General features: G+C 43.1%; 1 pseudogene across 1 annotated transcript; it reads left to right on the top strand.

Annotated features, from left to right (window-relative positions):
• The first annotated feature begins 4,664 nt into the window (after positions 1 to 4,664).
• On the top strand, positions 4,665 to 13,108 carry LOC306929094 (aquaporin-7-like; annotated as a pseudogene). The gene is made up of 6 exons: positions 4,665 to 4,929; positions 5,293 to 5,417; positions 5,903 to 6,040; positions 11,115 to 11,233; positions 11,841 to 12,058; positions 12,608 to 13,108. The product of its transcript is annotated as an aquaporin-7-like (transcript).
• The last annotated feature ends 1,977 nt before the right edge of the window (positions 13,109 to 15,085 follow it).

Here is a 15,085-nt window from a genome sequence, read left to right as displayed (position 1 = left end):
TAATTCTGAAGCCACAATACAATGTAATTATTGGATAGGTCGACGATTTCCTCATAATGCATGCATGTTCACGTTTTCAAATCATTGTTAGGCCTAGCCTTTGTTCTTTGAATTCTGCCTCCGGTTTGTTGGTGAGGAATAGGCTACATATTATTGACACATCATTATTTCCATTAACAGGAAAGGGATCGTATAGTTTTTACTGTTGTATATGTAAAAGAAAGAAAGAAAGAAAGAAAGAAAGAAAGAAAGAGAAAGAAAGAAAGAAAGAAAGAGAAAGAAAGAAAGAAAGAAAGAAAGAAAGAAAGAGAAAGAAAGAAAGAAAGAAAGAAAGAAAGAAAGAAAGAAAGAAAGACTGAAGAGGCTTAAAAAGGGAAAAGAAAAAATAAGGCTCCCCAAATGTAGCCTACTAGAATTTCGCGGGCCTTCGGCCCGCTCATCCCAGAGTTGCGTTGCCCCGCGTTGCGATACAGAAGTCCACAGATACAGAAGTCCACAGTGACACGCGTTTTATGCAGCTGTTTTGTGTTGCAGCGCGTGCGCGCGCGCGCGCGTGTAGTGTTGTTGTTCTTATCCATAACAATAAATGGATCAAATATGCTCTATATTAGTTATGTATAGATGTAAAGCAGTGGCTGTCAAAGGTGTGATCCAGGGACCCTCGTGGTTCCTTGAGGGGGTTCCAAATGGACCCATTATAGGTCTGTAACTCTGAGAGTGTACAAATGGAACCAAGTGGACCCTACAGGTCTGTAACTCTGAGAGTGTACAAATGGAACCAAATGGACTCTTTTATAACGTTTAACTCTGATACTGTACAAATGGAATCAAATGGGACTCTTATGGGTCCATTTGGTTTTACTCTCAGAGTTATGGGGGTCCTTGAAATTAAAAAGGTTGAGAACCTGTATGCAATGGCTTATGTCTTGTAAAAAGAGAGACCAGCCTATTCTCCAAACCATCATATCTTATGCTTTGCTAGGTTGTACAAATTAATATTGGGTCAATATAATTTGCAGGACTCACGTGTGTGCTCTCTGTCTCTCTCGCTCTCTTCTCTCTCCTCCGTCTCTGGGGTGTGTGGGGGGGGGGGGGGGGGATTAGTTGCGCGGCCTGCGACAGTGCTATACTTCTCCAGCAGCGGTGCAGAACCGAGAGAGTGACACATTCTTTTGGATGTAAACTGCGCAACGTGTAGCTTTAAAGTTCGGATTGTGTAGTCGCACCGGTGGTACAAAGTGAATGTTACAGCGCGCACGGTGATGTTGTAAGGCGCAAATGCGAGTACCTAGTCGCACTGTCGAGCCCTGTGTAGTGTAGTGGCATTTTCGCTGCATCGCGAGGCGATCCAAATTCCCCCCCGCGCACGCACGCACGCACACACACACACACACACACTGTACGTAGCTGTGTGTTGTTGCAGCGCGCGCGTGTGCGTGTAGTGTTGTTGTTGTTGTTGTTCGTGTCCATGTATGCGCGTCGGTTTGTCCCGCTTGTACCACGGCAGGTTTGCACAGTGCGCTCAGTGCGATATTTCCGAACGTGGGCGTTGTGTGTGTGTGTGTGGGTGGGTGTGTGTGTGTGGCTGGCCTGTGTTTTGTTGCGTAGGGATCGCCATGTGAGGGGGCTAGCCAATAAGGGCCGTGTGTTGCATGTGGAGAATTGTGTAGGTTAGTGTGTGTGGCGTAGCCGAACGGGGTGGTGAGAACATGAGGGGGATGTAGCACAGCAATCGGTGACCCCTACATTAAGCTGTGTTGCTCCCAAGATGCAGTGCAAATGCGTGTTGTAGCAACCGTAGCCAATGGGAAAACAGGATGCAGTGTTGCCAGGTCCGCGAATTGTAAGCGAGTTGTAAGTAGCGTGTTGAATGGCATTTTTTCTGGGCTTGTTGTCATAGACCTGGCAACAAATTAGGCGGGGGTGTCGGTGCTTGTGGCGTGTTTGTGTTTATTATTGATATTGATGTTGTTTGTGAGTGTGGACGGGAGGCGGCTTTAGTGGAAGTGCAATGACAGTTTTTACGCGGGTGTTGGTGAGTGGGGCCGTGCGGCGCGACATGAGGAGATAGGGAACGAAGGACGCGGAGGGTAAGTCTGTGACGTGTTAGTGTGTTTAGTGGGTTGTTGCAGTGTGTGTTGCAGTGTGTCAGTGACGTAGTAGCTGGTGCCTTTTGTTCCTGTCCTGGGGACACCTCCTGGGGACACCTTTTCAATTGTATATAAGATATTTGAGCTGAGGAAGTTTTCAGATTGTGTGAGAGGCCAGCCAGGCAAAGGGACATCTAACCGAATTATAACAGAATAAATAAATAAATTTAAAACCAAAAACAATTCAACCTATATTAATAAACAGTTTTTTTTAAATTGTGCATTCATGTGAACATTGTGTGTGAATGATGTTCCTCTGAAAAGGTTTATTATATTGTTTCCTTAGATGGTTTTCATTTGATGCAATCATGACAGCCATCAGTCAGTGCTGCCTGCTGCTGATATCTGCACTTGTCTTACACTTATCATTATAACTAATAAGACCGCTGACTGACTCACGTTCTGTCTCATTGTTGACCTCAGATAGCCTACAGTGAGTAGGCCTACAGTTATTTTTCAAATAAAAAAGAAAAGAAACCCCCAAATTACCGTTAATTCCATAATTCGTGAATCAAACTTGTCTCTCATGCTTAAATAAGGTAAGTGCTATATAATAAAATATAGAAATATAGCCAATATTAGCCATAACAAACAACATGCATTTAACCCAGGTCCAGGGGGCTCCCTGGTGGTTAGGTGTTCAATTGCAGCCAGGCTATTGTAATGCGTAATAGGCAAAAATGTAATGGCCAATGTAATACACGTATGAACCACTAGAGGGAAGCCACGCTCTCTCATTGGTTCCAAGAGATATGGGAACTGAAGTTCTTCTTGACACTGAGATCATGATGTGTACTTCAAACTCAAAGATTATGGATTTAAAGATGGATCTCCTTGAGAGACAGTGGCATAAAACTGTGTTTCTCTCAATGTATCAATAAATAAAACAAATTATAATCAGGGATCAGTCAGTCAGTCAGTCAGTCAGTCAGCCAGTCAGTCGAACATTTGAGTTGTGGTCTACTCTAGCCAACTGTTTCCCAGATGATGGGTCGGGAGTCGGGACCCATCTTTGGGATTTTTTTATGGTTTATGAGTAAATAGTAAATACAGTAGGCTATCTCCTTTTTTCTGTTTCCTATGTAATCATTTCCATAAATAAATGAAACATCTAATCAAATCAAACTTTATTTATAAAGCACATTTAAAAACGACTGACATCGACCAAATGCAATCAAATACAATCAGTACTACAATCTGATACAATCAAACACAGTCAGACAAACAAACAAGAAGAACAGGAGGTGATCAAACCAAAAGTTAAAAATTAAGCTTGGCTGTGATTAAAGGGCAAAGAAGTCAAAATCTAATGGCGGCTCTAATGTGAAGAGGAAGGCCTAGGAGCAAAAGCACAGTTTTGATAACGGAGGCTATTTGTTTGTCGAATTTAAAGGAGCTATCAAGGTTTTGGGGTTGAGAGTGCCAAAAGTATGGGAAGTGATGGAGGTGCAATCATGACCAAAGATGATGATTTCAGGTTTGGCTGTCATTTAAATGTAAAAAGGTTTGGCCATTATTATGGAAATAATATATGTCCATCCGGGTGAATGTATATCTTAGAAGTTTATTCAGAAGAACAGCAACAAGCAAACAACATCTACTAGTCTAGCAGGCTTAGCCTGTATCACTCCAACTTTCTCTCTCAGTACATCTCTCTCTCGTTGTCTCCATCCCACTCCCCTCCCCTCAGCTTCTCCGTAGGTCCTCTCTTATACCTCAGAAGCAGGTCCACAGATAAACATATAAACAATACAATACAGACGCCCTGACTGTCTTGGCCGTCGCCCCCCTCCTGAGGCAGGAACTACCCAGTGATACCTATTCAGGCCCAACAGGGTCTCATAACAAACAATAGGTGTGACATGGTCTTTTACATACAACTTGATCAAAGGGTTGATTGGATTAAGGCAGGCTTTCAGGCCAAGGTATCGTTGCTCACAGACACGACCAGACAGACTAGCATGGAACAATATACTATATAGATTTGAGTTCATATTTCCCACAACATTCCAGAAGAAGTTTAAGAAGTAGTGGAAAATTGCAGCTTGTATAGATCAGCTATATTCACTAGTTTGTGTCCTGGACTCACGGGGGAGATCAAATTTCTCTTTTGGGTCTTGACTGAGCTGGAACCACTGGTCTACCGTCTAGCCAACAGGAACAAAACCTGTTTTTTCTAATAACAAGGCAGTATGCCTTCTGTTAGCTGTTCACCCTGTTCACCCTGTTAGCTGAGTCCGAGACATTGAACTATTGGACGCCCTGTGTGTTTGTCACAGGGAGGAGGGGGCTGAGGCCTTAACCTTTGAACACACTTCATGGGGTACTCACTACAGATATAAAGAGAGAGAGAGAGGGTCAGAGACAGAGAGGGAGACAGAGAGAGGAGAGAGATATAAAGAGAGAGAGAGAGGGTCAGAGAGGGAGACAGAGAGAGGAGAGAGAGGAAGGAAGGAAGGAAGCTTGCAAGCAGAGGGGATCAGCAAAAAGTGATGCGTTGTGGAATAGAGCTAAGGGCCTCTACAGACGAGGACGATTTCATCCTCGTCAGTTAACGGAGGGGACTATAGTAACTTTTAACTTGTACATGAAAACAAAGCAAAAACTGAAAATCAACCCAAGTAAATTAGGGTGGAAAGAAGAGGAAAGAATGAACGAGCGGCCAGCAGCACTTCCGGGCCCTCAGAAGAAGGGCCGCAAAACTGTATTGCAGGCTTGGATCAAGAATGAGGTTTTTCGAGTGGGACTCGCCGAGACCCTGTGCACATATGTCATGATGGTAAGAGAGTTTATTTCACCTGCAGAGAGAGTGAACTAATGGAACCACATGTACCATTTATGGGTTGTGGTTTGATTTGTTCACTCTCTCTGGCTCAGGACTTTACTGTGAAGAATTTACTACGCAGGCTGTTGGCTGTGTTGGCTGTGTTGACAAAGCAAGTGTATTTATGTGGGTGCGGCCCCGCGAAATTGCCGCGCGCGTGTTCGTTTCCTGCACACGTCCGCGGCTGACCAGACCTGGAATCTGTTTAGCTTTTTTTTTTTTGTTACGCCCCTGTTACGCCCCTCTTGAGCAGACCTGTCGTTGATCCAGACAACTGGCCTTCTGACACTAATGAATGATTGTGATGTCCTCTTCCAGGTGTTTGGCTTGGGTTCTGTGGCCCAGGTAGTCACAGGCCAGGGCTCTTGGCCAGTACATCAGCATCCACCTGGGCTTCGGTCTGGGCGTGGCCATGGGAGTTCACGTCGGAGGGAAGGTCTCAGGTAGGTTAATAGGGATGAAGTGAGCTGACCACAAAGTTAAAAATGCAATTTAGATAGCATGTTATTTAAACAGATAGGCTACCTGGTATCAGACCAGAGGCCGATTCTATACAAAATGCCATCTGAATCAGTTGTCACAATTACATTTTTTTTCAAAATTGTCCAAAACTAAATAGCAGATGTACATACTTGCAGCACGGGACGAAGTTACGCGGTGTGAGCCTGTAGATCTTGATCTTTGAATAGCCAAGGCTAAAATCTAAAATGACACAGATGCTTCCCCGGTTTTAATGGGTTAAATGTACAGATTGTTATTTTGATTGCCTATTGTTCAGAGTAGACCGACGGTAGGTTCTTTACCTGTGATCTTTACCTAAGGAATCTTACAATGACACGGCCAAATGGCGACGGCAGGTTGTAAGTATTTAAAGTTACTGAAGTGTGCGATTCCGACATAAATAACCTTCACTCTTCCGTTGTACCAGGGGCACATATGAATGCGGCAGTGTCGTTTACCATGTGCGTGTTTGGCCGTCTGGCGTGGAGGATGCTGCCGCTGTACGTTGTCACACAGTTTCTGGGCTCATTCCTGGCTGCCGGGACGGTTTACATGGTTTACTACGGTAAGGACACACACGTCACACACAACGATGGAAACTATATTTGCGTGATTACATCAGAATAAATGATCAGAATCAATCAAATTTTCGTGTCAATTGAATATTTCCATTTATTGCCAAATGATACAAAAGAAAGACTATAAAAGAGGTAGATACCAGAACAGAGATGGATAATTATGAAACAAATTATGCCCAAACCACACTAAAGGGTCACAGCAATGCAACTCCTTGCAACTCAATGAGTGTGGTTTACCTTAAAAACGGTTTTGTCCCGACACGACGGTGTGGTTTGGGCTTAATTAGTCAAAGCACACTAGCACAGGGTAGTTCTTACTTCAGTTAATGAAAACCGCAGTGTGCCCACAAAACATTGTATGCATATCAGCAGATTAAACACTATACTTAAACTAATTGGCTCCATAATTTTTTCCCTCTTCTCAAACTTTGTCATGTCAAGAACCCCCAAAATTGATCTATTTGGCCGTGGACCTAGAGCTGAAATTATTTTGTGCCAGGGACTGGGCCCATACCAGATCTTTGGTGTCAAAATGTAAAAAAAAAAAAGAAAACATACTCAAATGCATTCAATTTAAGGTTTTCAAGGTGTATGGAAAATAGCACATGACACAGAACCTAAACCACACCTCCAGCCGCCATTTCGTCAGTCTTAGTTTTACCGGCGAGATATCCAAGATATCCTCTTCTCCGAAAATCTAATTTATTTCGAATGGCACAGGTATGAGATGTTGTTATTCCTAGCTTGGACAATCTTTTAAACGCCGACTCCCTGGCACCACAAAACTGCAGCACATTGTTCACGTAGTAGGAAAACGCAGACAAGCGGTTCGCTCTCCCTCTGAGAGCGATGGCCACAGCCGCACAGGCAGTGAGCTGAGACCTGTTCCTTGTGATGGTGGAGAAGATGGAGGAGATGAACGGAGCCAGGCGCTTCAGGTCACTGTCCAGGGCGGCGAATGAAAAAGTCTTGAATTGATCCGCGGGAGACCGGCGCAGCACGAAACTCTGCTTGTGGTCACAGAGAACGCGGCACTCTCCATCGACAATCTGTAGGAATCCAGGTTTCAATTCCTCAACGAGATACGAGTGCAGTAAAATCTGCTTGGCTGCCGTCCTCCACTTCCCCTTGGCGAGGTGCTCAATGATTCCAGACACGTCTGTATCACACTGTAGCCTCACTCTTTTGCTGGGGTACTGGATATACACCTATGAGAAGGAAGGTGAAGCAATATGACTGGCACGATTAAAAACATTTAACTTGGCAATAAATTAAGTAATTGCGATTAACAATGTAATAGTTGAAAAAAAACCCGCCTTATTTAGGCTTCATAATCAAAAGTTGCACGGGTCAGATATGACAAATAACTTAAATATACAGACATTACTGACATATTTAATCATTTTATACTTTCAAAGAAATGTGAAAATGGCGGAAATAACTGATGCTTACAGCTTATATCTGCTATTTTTAGAACATATTTTAAAATGTATAAACATTTTTCAACAAGGAAACGATTATGATGATTATGCAACATAATTGTGATTATCTCAAATAATTGCAATTACTTTGTAAGTAACATTTTTTTAAAAGGTGCTATATAAATAAAGTTTATTATTTATTATTATTATTATTATTATTATTATTATTATTATTATTATTATTATTATTATTATTATTATTACAAGCTCACAATGCCTCGCATTTGTAAATCAGCTATTTTTTGGGCCAATGTTTTACCAGTTTTATAGTATAGTTGGTTGATTACTTTTTTTGTTTGTCATCTAAGCACTCTCACATGTTGAGAACCAGAGTTACATACCTCTGTATTACTAAGTCTTTTCTTGTACTGGGGGTCTGGATACCTCTTTAATGCAAATGGGTTGATGGGGGGACCTTCAGAGAGGCTGATGATGGGGAGACCTTCATTGTGGTTGATGGGAAGACCTTCAGAAGGATTGATGGGGGGACCATCAGAAGGGTTGATGGGGGGACCTTCAGAAGGAATGCCACTGTCCATCCTCATCTCCATCTCGTTTATATCCTCCTCCTCGACAGCAGTGTCGTACTTGGCTTGGCATTGTGCTTGGCTGTTGTGCTCTGCCTGCCACTTTTTCAACGTGGTCCAACATTTCTCCACTCTCAGTAGCGCATTGTAGCACCCGGCCGCGCATATGCGTGGCGACAGACCGGGCCGGTCCACCAGGGACACCCCGACGCTGGAGAACCGTCGCCACAGTGGCTGCGTATTAGTTCCAAACAGAGCACGCATTGCCTGCAACCTTCCCTTGCTGTTTAGTAAACTCACCCCACACAGCCGGCAGGTATACTGTACGTCAACTACAACTTGTACACTAGTGTAGCTGCCTGTATCTGTCATGCTGTCACACATGTTTGCGGTAAAATGTTTGTTTACATTCTCGAGTCTCGAACTATAGCTGCAGCAGTTTTGTCTATCAACAAGTGAGAAACAAATGCATGATGGAGCGGCGCTGGCTGATGACGTCAATTCCTTAGCAATTGTCACCAGACTTTTCCTATGGAAAAAGTAAAAAGGCTGGTGGTTTGTTTTTCTGTAAAAGTAGCTTGTTTCTGAAGAGTATAGCTGCTTATTGTCTCCACCAGGCCGAAGGCTTGGGGAGAGAGTATGTTTTGCACTCCGTCCGTCCGTGCGTCCGTCCTTCCGTCTGTGACCAGCTAATCTCCGGCACCATTAACCCGGTCGATGCCAAATTTTGCACACACACTCCCTGGATGCCAACGATGAACCTCTGCCCCAAAATTTCCAGAACGTTATAGCGCCACCAGGAGGCCGCTTTGTGCAAAACAAGTTTTTGGACAGTACACCTACAGATTTAGTCCAAACATCACGCAAATTGGTACACAGTCTCTCTAGAGCCATTCAACGAAACGGGTCTTTCAGATTTCTCAGACTCCATCCTGATTGGCTAAGATTGGCTTCCAAAGTTCGCAGGAGTGCTCAGTTTCAAACAAAATGCTGCAAATCATGAACACATTGTGTGATTTCCATGAAATTGTGCACGCACATTCCCACTAGGCCGAGGAAGAAATGCCACATGAACATTTTCAACTCAGCCTCATGGTGGCGCTATAACTGGCCGAAAAGTGTTTTTACCTCTAACTGCACAGATCTGTGGATAACTTTGTATGCCAACTCCCTAGAGGCCAAGGAAAAACGTTTTCCTGGAATTTTTCACATCTGCTCTTTATAGCGCCACCAGGAGGACGACATATGTAAAACACATTTTCTAATATTACTCCTTCAGATTGTATCCAAATTTCACGCAAATCGGTACACATGCTCTCCATAGTCATGTGGCTACGATTGGCTTCTAAACTTTTCAGGAGTAGCCCGCTTTGTACCCGTTTTGTACAAATCGCCACAACTACTCAACGCAGCGTCCGATTGTGGTGAAACTGTGCATGCGTATTCCCACTAGGCTTTGGAAGAAATGCCACTTGACAGTTTTCAAATCAGCCTCATGGTGGCGCTACAACAGGCCAAGCCACGTCACACACACACACACACACACACACACACACACACACACACGTTTATATTGCTCCTAAACATTTTGCCAAACATCACACTCACACTCCTATCCTCCTGGTGGAGACCTGTGCCCAGAAGCTGGGCACTTTTTCTAGTTTGGGCTTGCTTCATAATGTTCCCAATGTTCCTTCATAAATGTCAAGAACCTCCAATAGCCTATGTATTTAAATTTGGGCACGGAACCCCCATCTGAAAATATTTTGTGCCAGATATTAAGAACAGAATTCTAGAGCTCATACAAGATTTGTGTTGTTTTGTTACAATGTTTCAAAAACAACGTTTTTTTTCTATCTTTTTAGTTTTTAGTTTAATTTAGTTTATATTAAAAGTATAACTAATCATTACATTTAACATTACATCCAACATTTCTTTTTTGGTTGATCGAAAAGGCATAGACCGAAGCTCAAAGATGCCATTTAAAAAAACGTATTGCAAATCTACAAGCGCTGTGAGCTTGTAGATTCGCTATTTTGAAAACATTCACATATTATCAAATGGCCGATGTTCATAGCCAGCTAAATACTTCCAATAGAAAATATTAATATTTTCAATAGATCTCCAGCTGTGCTCCTTCAGGGGTCACCACTAGTGAATCATCTGCCTCCATCTCCCCCTGTTCTCTCACACCAACTAACTTCATGTCCTCCTTCACACTTCTTTCTCTAGTCTAGGCCTCCTGCCTGGCAGTTCCAAACTCAGAATCCTTCTACCGATATAGGCTATACTCTCTATCCCTCCTCTGTCCTTTGTCCAAAACCAAATAGATAAATAGGCCTATTTAAAATGTTGAATAGCATATAAAATCCCAAACGAATGCTACTAGTAATTGTTAGAGTTGTGTGTAATGTTTATTAGATTCACTGGTTGAACATTTATTCTTGGAGGGGAGGGCATCGAGGCCCCAAAATGGAGGATCGAGGCCCCAAAACCAGTGTACAAGACCAGCGGTACTCAAAGTGGGGTCCAGGGACCCCCAGGGGACCAGGGGTCCTTGAGGGAATTCCAGCATCACAATCATTTTAACCATTTCATTAATTTATATGCTGGCTATTAAAAAATAGCAGACCTTCACTATTTAGTTTCACGGGCAGCGTGGCACGAAGTGACGCAAGCTGACGTGGCACTCTTATCATCATGACGTAAAATAGACACTGACGTAAAATTGTCCATTCATTGTCAATGGGAATTTAATGTTTGTGTAGGACAAAGTTTGTGAACTTACACTGACTAAAAGCTGGATATAGGAGGGGCTAGCACCCCTCAAAAATCTCAAAACATATTTGGAAAAATGTGAATAATTTAGCTTAAAAAACAAACAACCCCACAAATCTTCTCTTCTGGGCGTTGCTGGCCAAAAACCTTCTCAGATGGGGGTCTGCGGCCAAATCAATTTGGGCGTCCTTGACACGAAAATGTTTGAGAACCACTACTGTAACAAAATAATAAACGCTGAAAATGACCTTCTCTCACTTACTATGTGATTACAGATGCCATACATGAGTTCAGCGGAGGGAACCTGACAGTGACCGGTTCCAAAGCCACGGCTGGGATCTTTGCCACCTACCCTGCACCATACCTCACTGTACAGGGTGGTTTAATCGACCAGGTGAGCATGCCTATGCTTACAACTAGCCCAAGCTGGACCCCCTAGCTGAGAGAGAGAGAGAGATGAAGCAGGGACACATTGCTAAAGTTCTATTCTTTGGCCTCCTGTAGTAACTCTGACTCTGAGGATCCCCTAGGGATCCCGGACCCCCTGTTGAAAACCCCTGCATGGCTTACTTTCAAAATTGCGGAAATAGCCGATCTACAAGCTCACAACTCATCGCATCGCAAGGCATTGTGAGCTTGTAGATCATGCTATTTCTGCTATTAATCTGAAAATGTATGAATACTTTTCAACATCCAAGCAATTATGACGATTATGCAAAAAGAAAAGAAAAAAATAAGCAATTACCTCACATAATTAGGTGATCATAATAACAGTGGCAGACAGCACAAAATGCGTGTGTGTGTGATGTATGATGGTGTGATTATCTCTGTGTTTGACGCATGTGTCTGTGTGTGTGTGTGTCTGTGTGTGTGTATGTGTGTGTGTGTGTGATAGATGATGGTGTGATTATGTCTGTGTTGATGCGTGTGTGTGTGTGTGATGGATGACGGTGTGATTATCTCTGTGTTGACGTGTGTGTGTGTGTGTGTGCCACTGCCAGGTGTTTGGCACGGCCATGCTGCTGGGGTGTCTGATGGCTCTAACGGACCAGAGGAACCAGCCCGCGGCGGCGGGCAGCGAGCCCCTGGCCAAGGGCCTCCTGGTGCTGGTCATTGGCATCTCGCATGGCAGCAACAGCGGCTACGCCATCAACCCCACCAGAGACCTGGCGCCCAGAGTCTTCACCGCCATGGCGGGCTGGGGAACGGACGTCTTCAGGTAATATATATCTCTCTAGCGGGACAGTGCACTTATATACTTGCGTGTCATGGACCCCAGGGTCCCCAAACTGATGTGTTTGGCTGCGGACCCCCATCTGAAAAGGAATGTGCTTGCTTTTTATAAAAGCAATGTTTTACCACTTTTTGCCGTTTTTAACCCTAACCCTCAAGTCTGACTTAAATTGAGTGCCTGTTTCATGCACTCAAAATAGCTGATCTACAAGCTCAGAAAGCACTGTGATGCAGATCTGCCATTTCAGGTGTGCATTGCACAAATCAAGCCTAAATACAGTATATCATGTTTACTGTATAACCATTAAAAAAATAATTCTTGGCCTAAAAATGGTCCTCACAATCTATTTCTGAAATTCTACTATACTTTGTGTGTGTAGTGACCCGGGTAGTGTAGTAATACTGTACAAGCACACGCACGCACGTCACACGCACACTTAAATACAATACAAAAATTAAATAAAAAGTTTGAGCAACGTTTGCTTTTGTGAGATACTCAATCTATTTTCTCTTTTCTCTCCACACTCACACACAGGGCTGGAAACGCATGGTGGTGGGTGCCTGTAGTAGCCCCCCTTGTGGGAGGGGTCATGGGGGCAGGGGCCTACAAGTTCTACGTGGAGTTGCTCTATCCCTCGCTTTGTGACCAAGGGCAGGATGAGGAGGAGGAGGAGCTTACGGACAAGTCGCAGCCTCTGGAAAAGTAGAAGAGCATCTGTATTGATGTGTGTGTATGAGGCCCTAGCAGTGAGATGTGTGTGTGTGTGTGTGTGTGTGTGTGTGTGTGTGTGTGTGTGTGTGTGTGTGTGTGTGTGTGTGTGTGTGTGTGTGTGTGTGTGTGTGTGTGTGTGTGTGTGTGTGTGTGTGTGTGTGTGTGCGTGACTGCGTTTGTCTCATTCAAGGACATTACTTTCTTCACGTACACAAACATTTCCTAGCATGGCCATGTTGTAAATATAAAATAAGAAAAATGCACACAAAGTTAGATGCCTGAAGAAGGTCTTTGACCGAAACGTTGCCTATAAATAAAGTTCGTATTGCAAGTGCAGACGGTGTTTGGGTCTTTGTGCACATTCTTCTGAGTACATTGAGCCCTGCCTACGCACCCATCTCAGAGCATTTAGGTGTGCATAAGACTTTGTTGCCTGTAAATATAAAACAAAACATCTGTTTTATACACACACACACACACATGTGGATTGTACAATATCATGGTTGTTTTTTGTAACTATGTGGGTAAATATGTGGCTTTTACCTTTCCTGTTCCCTTTCCCGACCACAAACTGGTCTACTGAACAGTACCTTAAGCTTAAGCTGCCATGAGTCACACACACACACACACACACACACACACACTCACACACTCACACGCACACACAACCATTCTGTTCAGTGTCTTTTTCAAGGACACTTCAAACACTAACTCTGGGGGAACCTTGGATCGAAGTCGAACAGACCACTATACCTCCTGAGCTATACTGTCGCTCAACAAAAATGTTTGTCTATTAAAAAGGTATTTTCTGATGATAGTGCTATAGGTGTATCCCGGTCTCTATCTATGTCTATTTAATAAACACATAGTATATTTACTTCATGTAGATTGCAATCGAATCTGATCAGGAGATAGTATGCATTTATCAGCTTCAATTATTGTATAGTGTTCCGACTTTCAAATGTGTCTCTTCATAACCGCATTTATTTGTCATCGCTTCCAATTTGACCCAGTGGGTTCACCACTGAACACTGACCCATATGGTCATTATTTAAGGATTGGTTGACACACCAGAAAATAGGAGAGCTGCAGAGTTTCCTGCAATTTGTGTGGGACTTTGCAGTGATCAACCTGGCCCTTAGTGGTTCTAAAAAGTGGGGACCAGGGAACCCACATATAGGAGTCGACTCGTTGTGGGAGTCCCATGGGGCAGGGCTCCCCCCACCTCAGGCCCCTGGGGTACAGGGGGATCCTGCCATAAAATATTGTATAGGGGCTCGGGTCCTTGACATGAAACAGTTTGAGAACCACTGCATTACATCATGCTTGGCAACACAAGGGAAGGGACACATGTTCACAGTTTTCCAGATGTTCTTCCATTCTGGCAGACCCAGACAGACAGAGCATCATAAGCCACTAACTGACAAGTTGCACTGTGTACTGTGTAGCCTTAGGGTGAAATCAATGCGATAGGGGGCGGCGGAGAGCGTTGTGTTTTGAATAAAAGATATTAAATAACGTTATAACTTAATTCTGAAGCCACAATACAATGTAATTATTGGATAGGTCGACGATTTCCTCATAATGCATGCATGTTCACGTTTTCAAATCATTGTTAGGCCTAGCCTTTGTTCTTTGAATTCTGCCTCCGGTTTGTTGGTGAGGAATAGGCTACATATTATTGACACATCATTATTTCCATTAACAGGAAAGGGATCGTATAGTTTTTACTGTTGTATATGTAAAAGAAAGAAAGAAAGAAAGAAAGAAAGAAAGAAAGAAAGAAAGAAAGAGAAAGAAAGAAAGAAAGAAAGAGAAAGAAAGAAAGAAAGAAAGAAAGAAAGAAAGAGAAAGAAAGAAAGAAAGAAAGAAAGAAAGAAAGAAAGAAAGAAAGACTGAAGAGGCTTAAAAAGGGAAAAGAAAAAATAAGGCTCCCCAAATGTAGCCTATATTTGAGCTGAGGAAGTTTTCAGATTGTGTGAGAGGCCAGCCAGGCAAAGGGACATCTAACCGAATTATAACAGAATAAATAAATAAATTTAAAACCAAAAACAATTCAACCTATATTAATAAACAGTTTTTTTTAAATTGTGCATTCATGTGAACATTGTGTGTGAATGATGTTCCTCTGAAAAGGTTTATTATATTGTTTCCTTAGATGGTTTTCATTTGATGCAATCATGACAGCCATCAGTCAGTGCTGCCTGCTGCTGATATCTGCACTTGTCTTACACTTATCATTATAACTAATAAGACCGCTGACTGACTCACGTTCTGTCTCATTGTTGACCTCAGATAGCC

The sequence above is a fragment of the Electrona antarctica genome (genome assembly GCF_951216825.1).
Source record: "Electrona antarctica genome assembly, chromosome: 9".
Lineage (NCBI taxonomy): Eukaryota > Metazoa > Chordata > Actinopteri > Myctophiformes > Myctophidae > Electrona > Electrona antarctica.
Note: the sequence above shows the minus strand (reverse complement) of the source record. Positions and strands in the feature narration are given on the sequence as shown.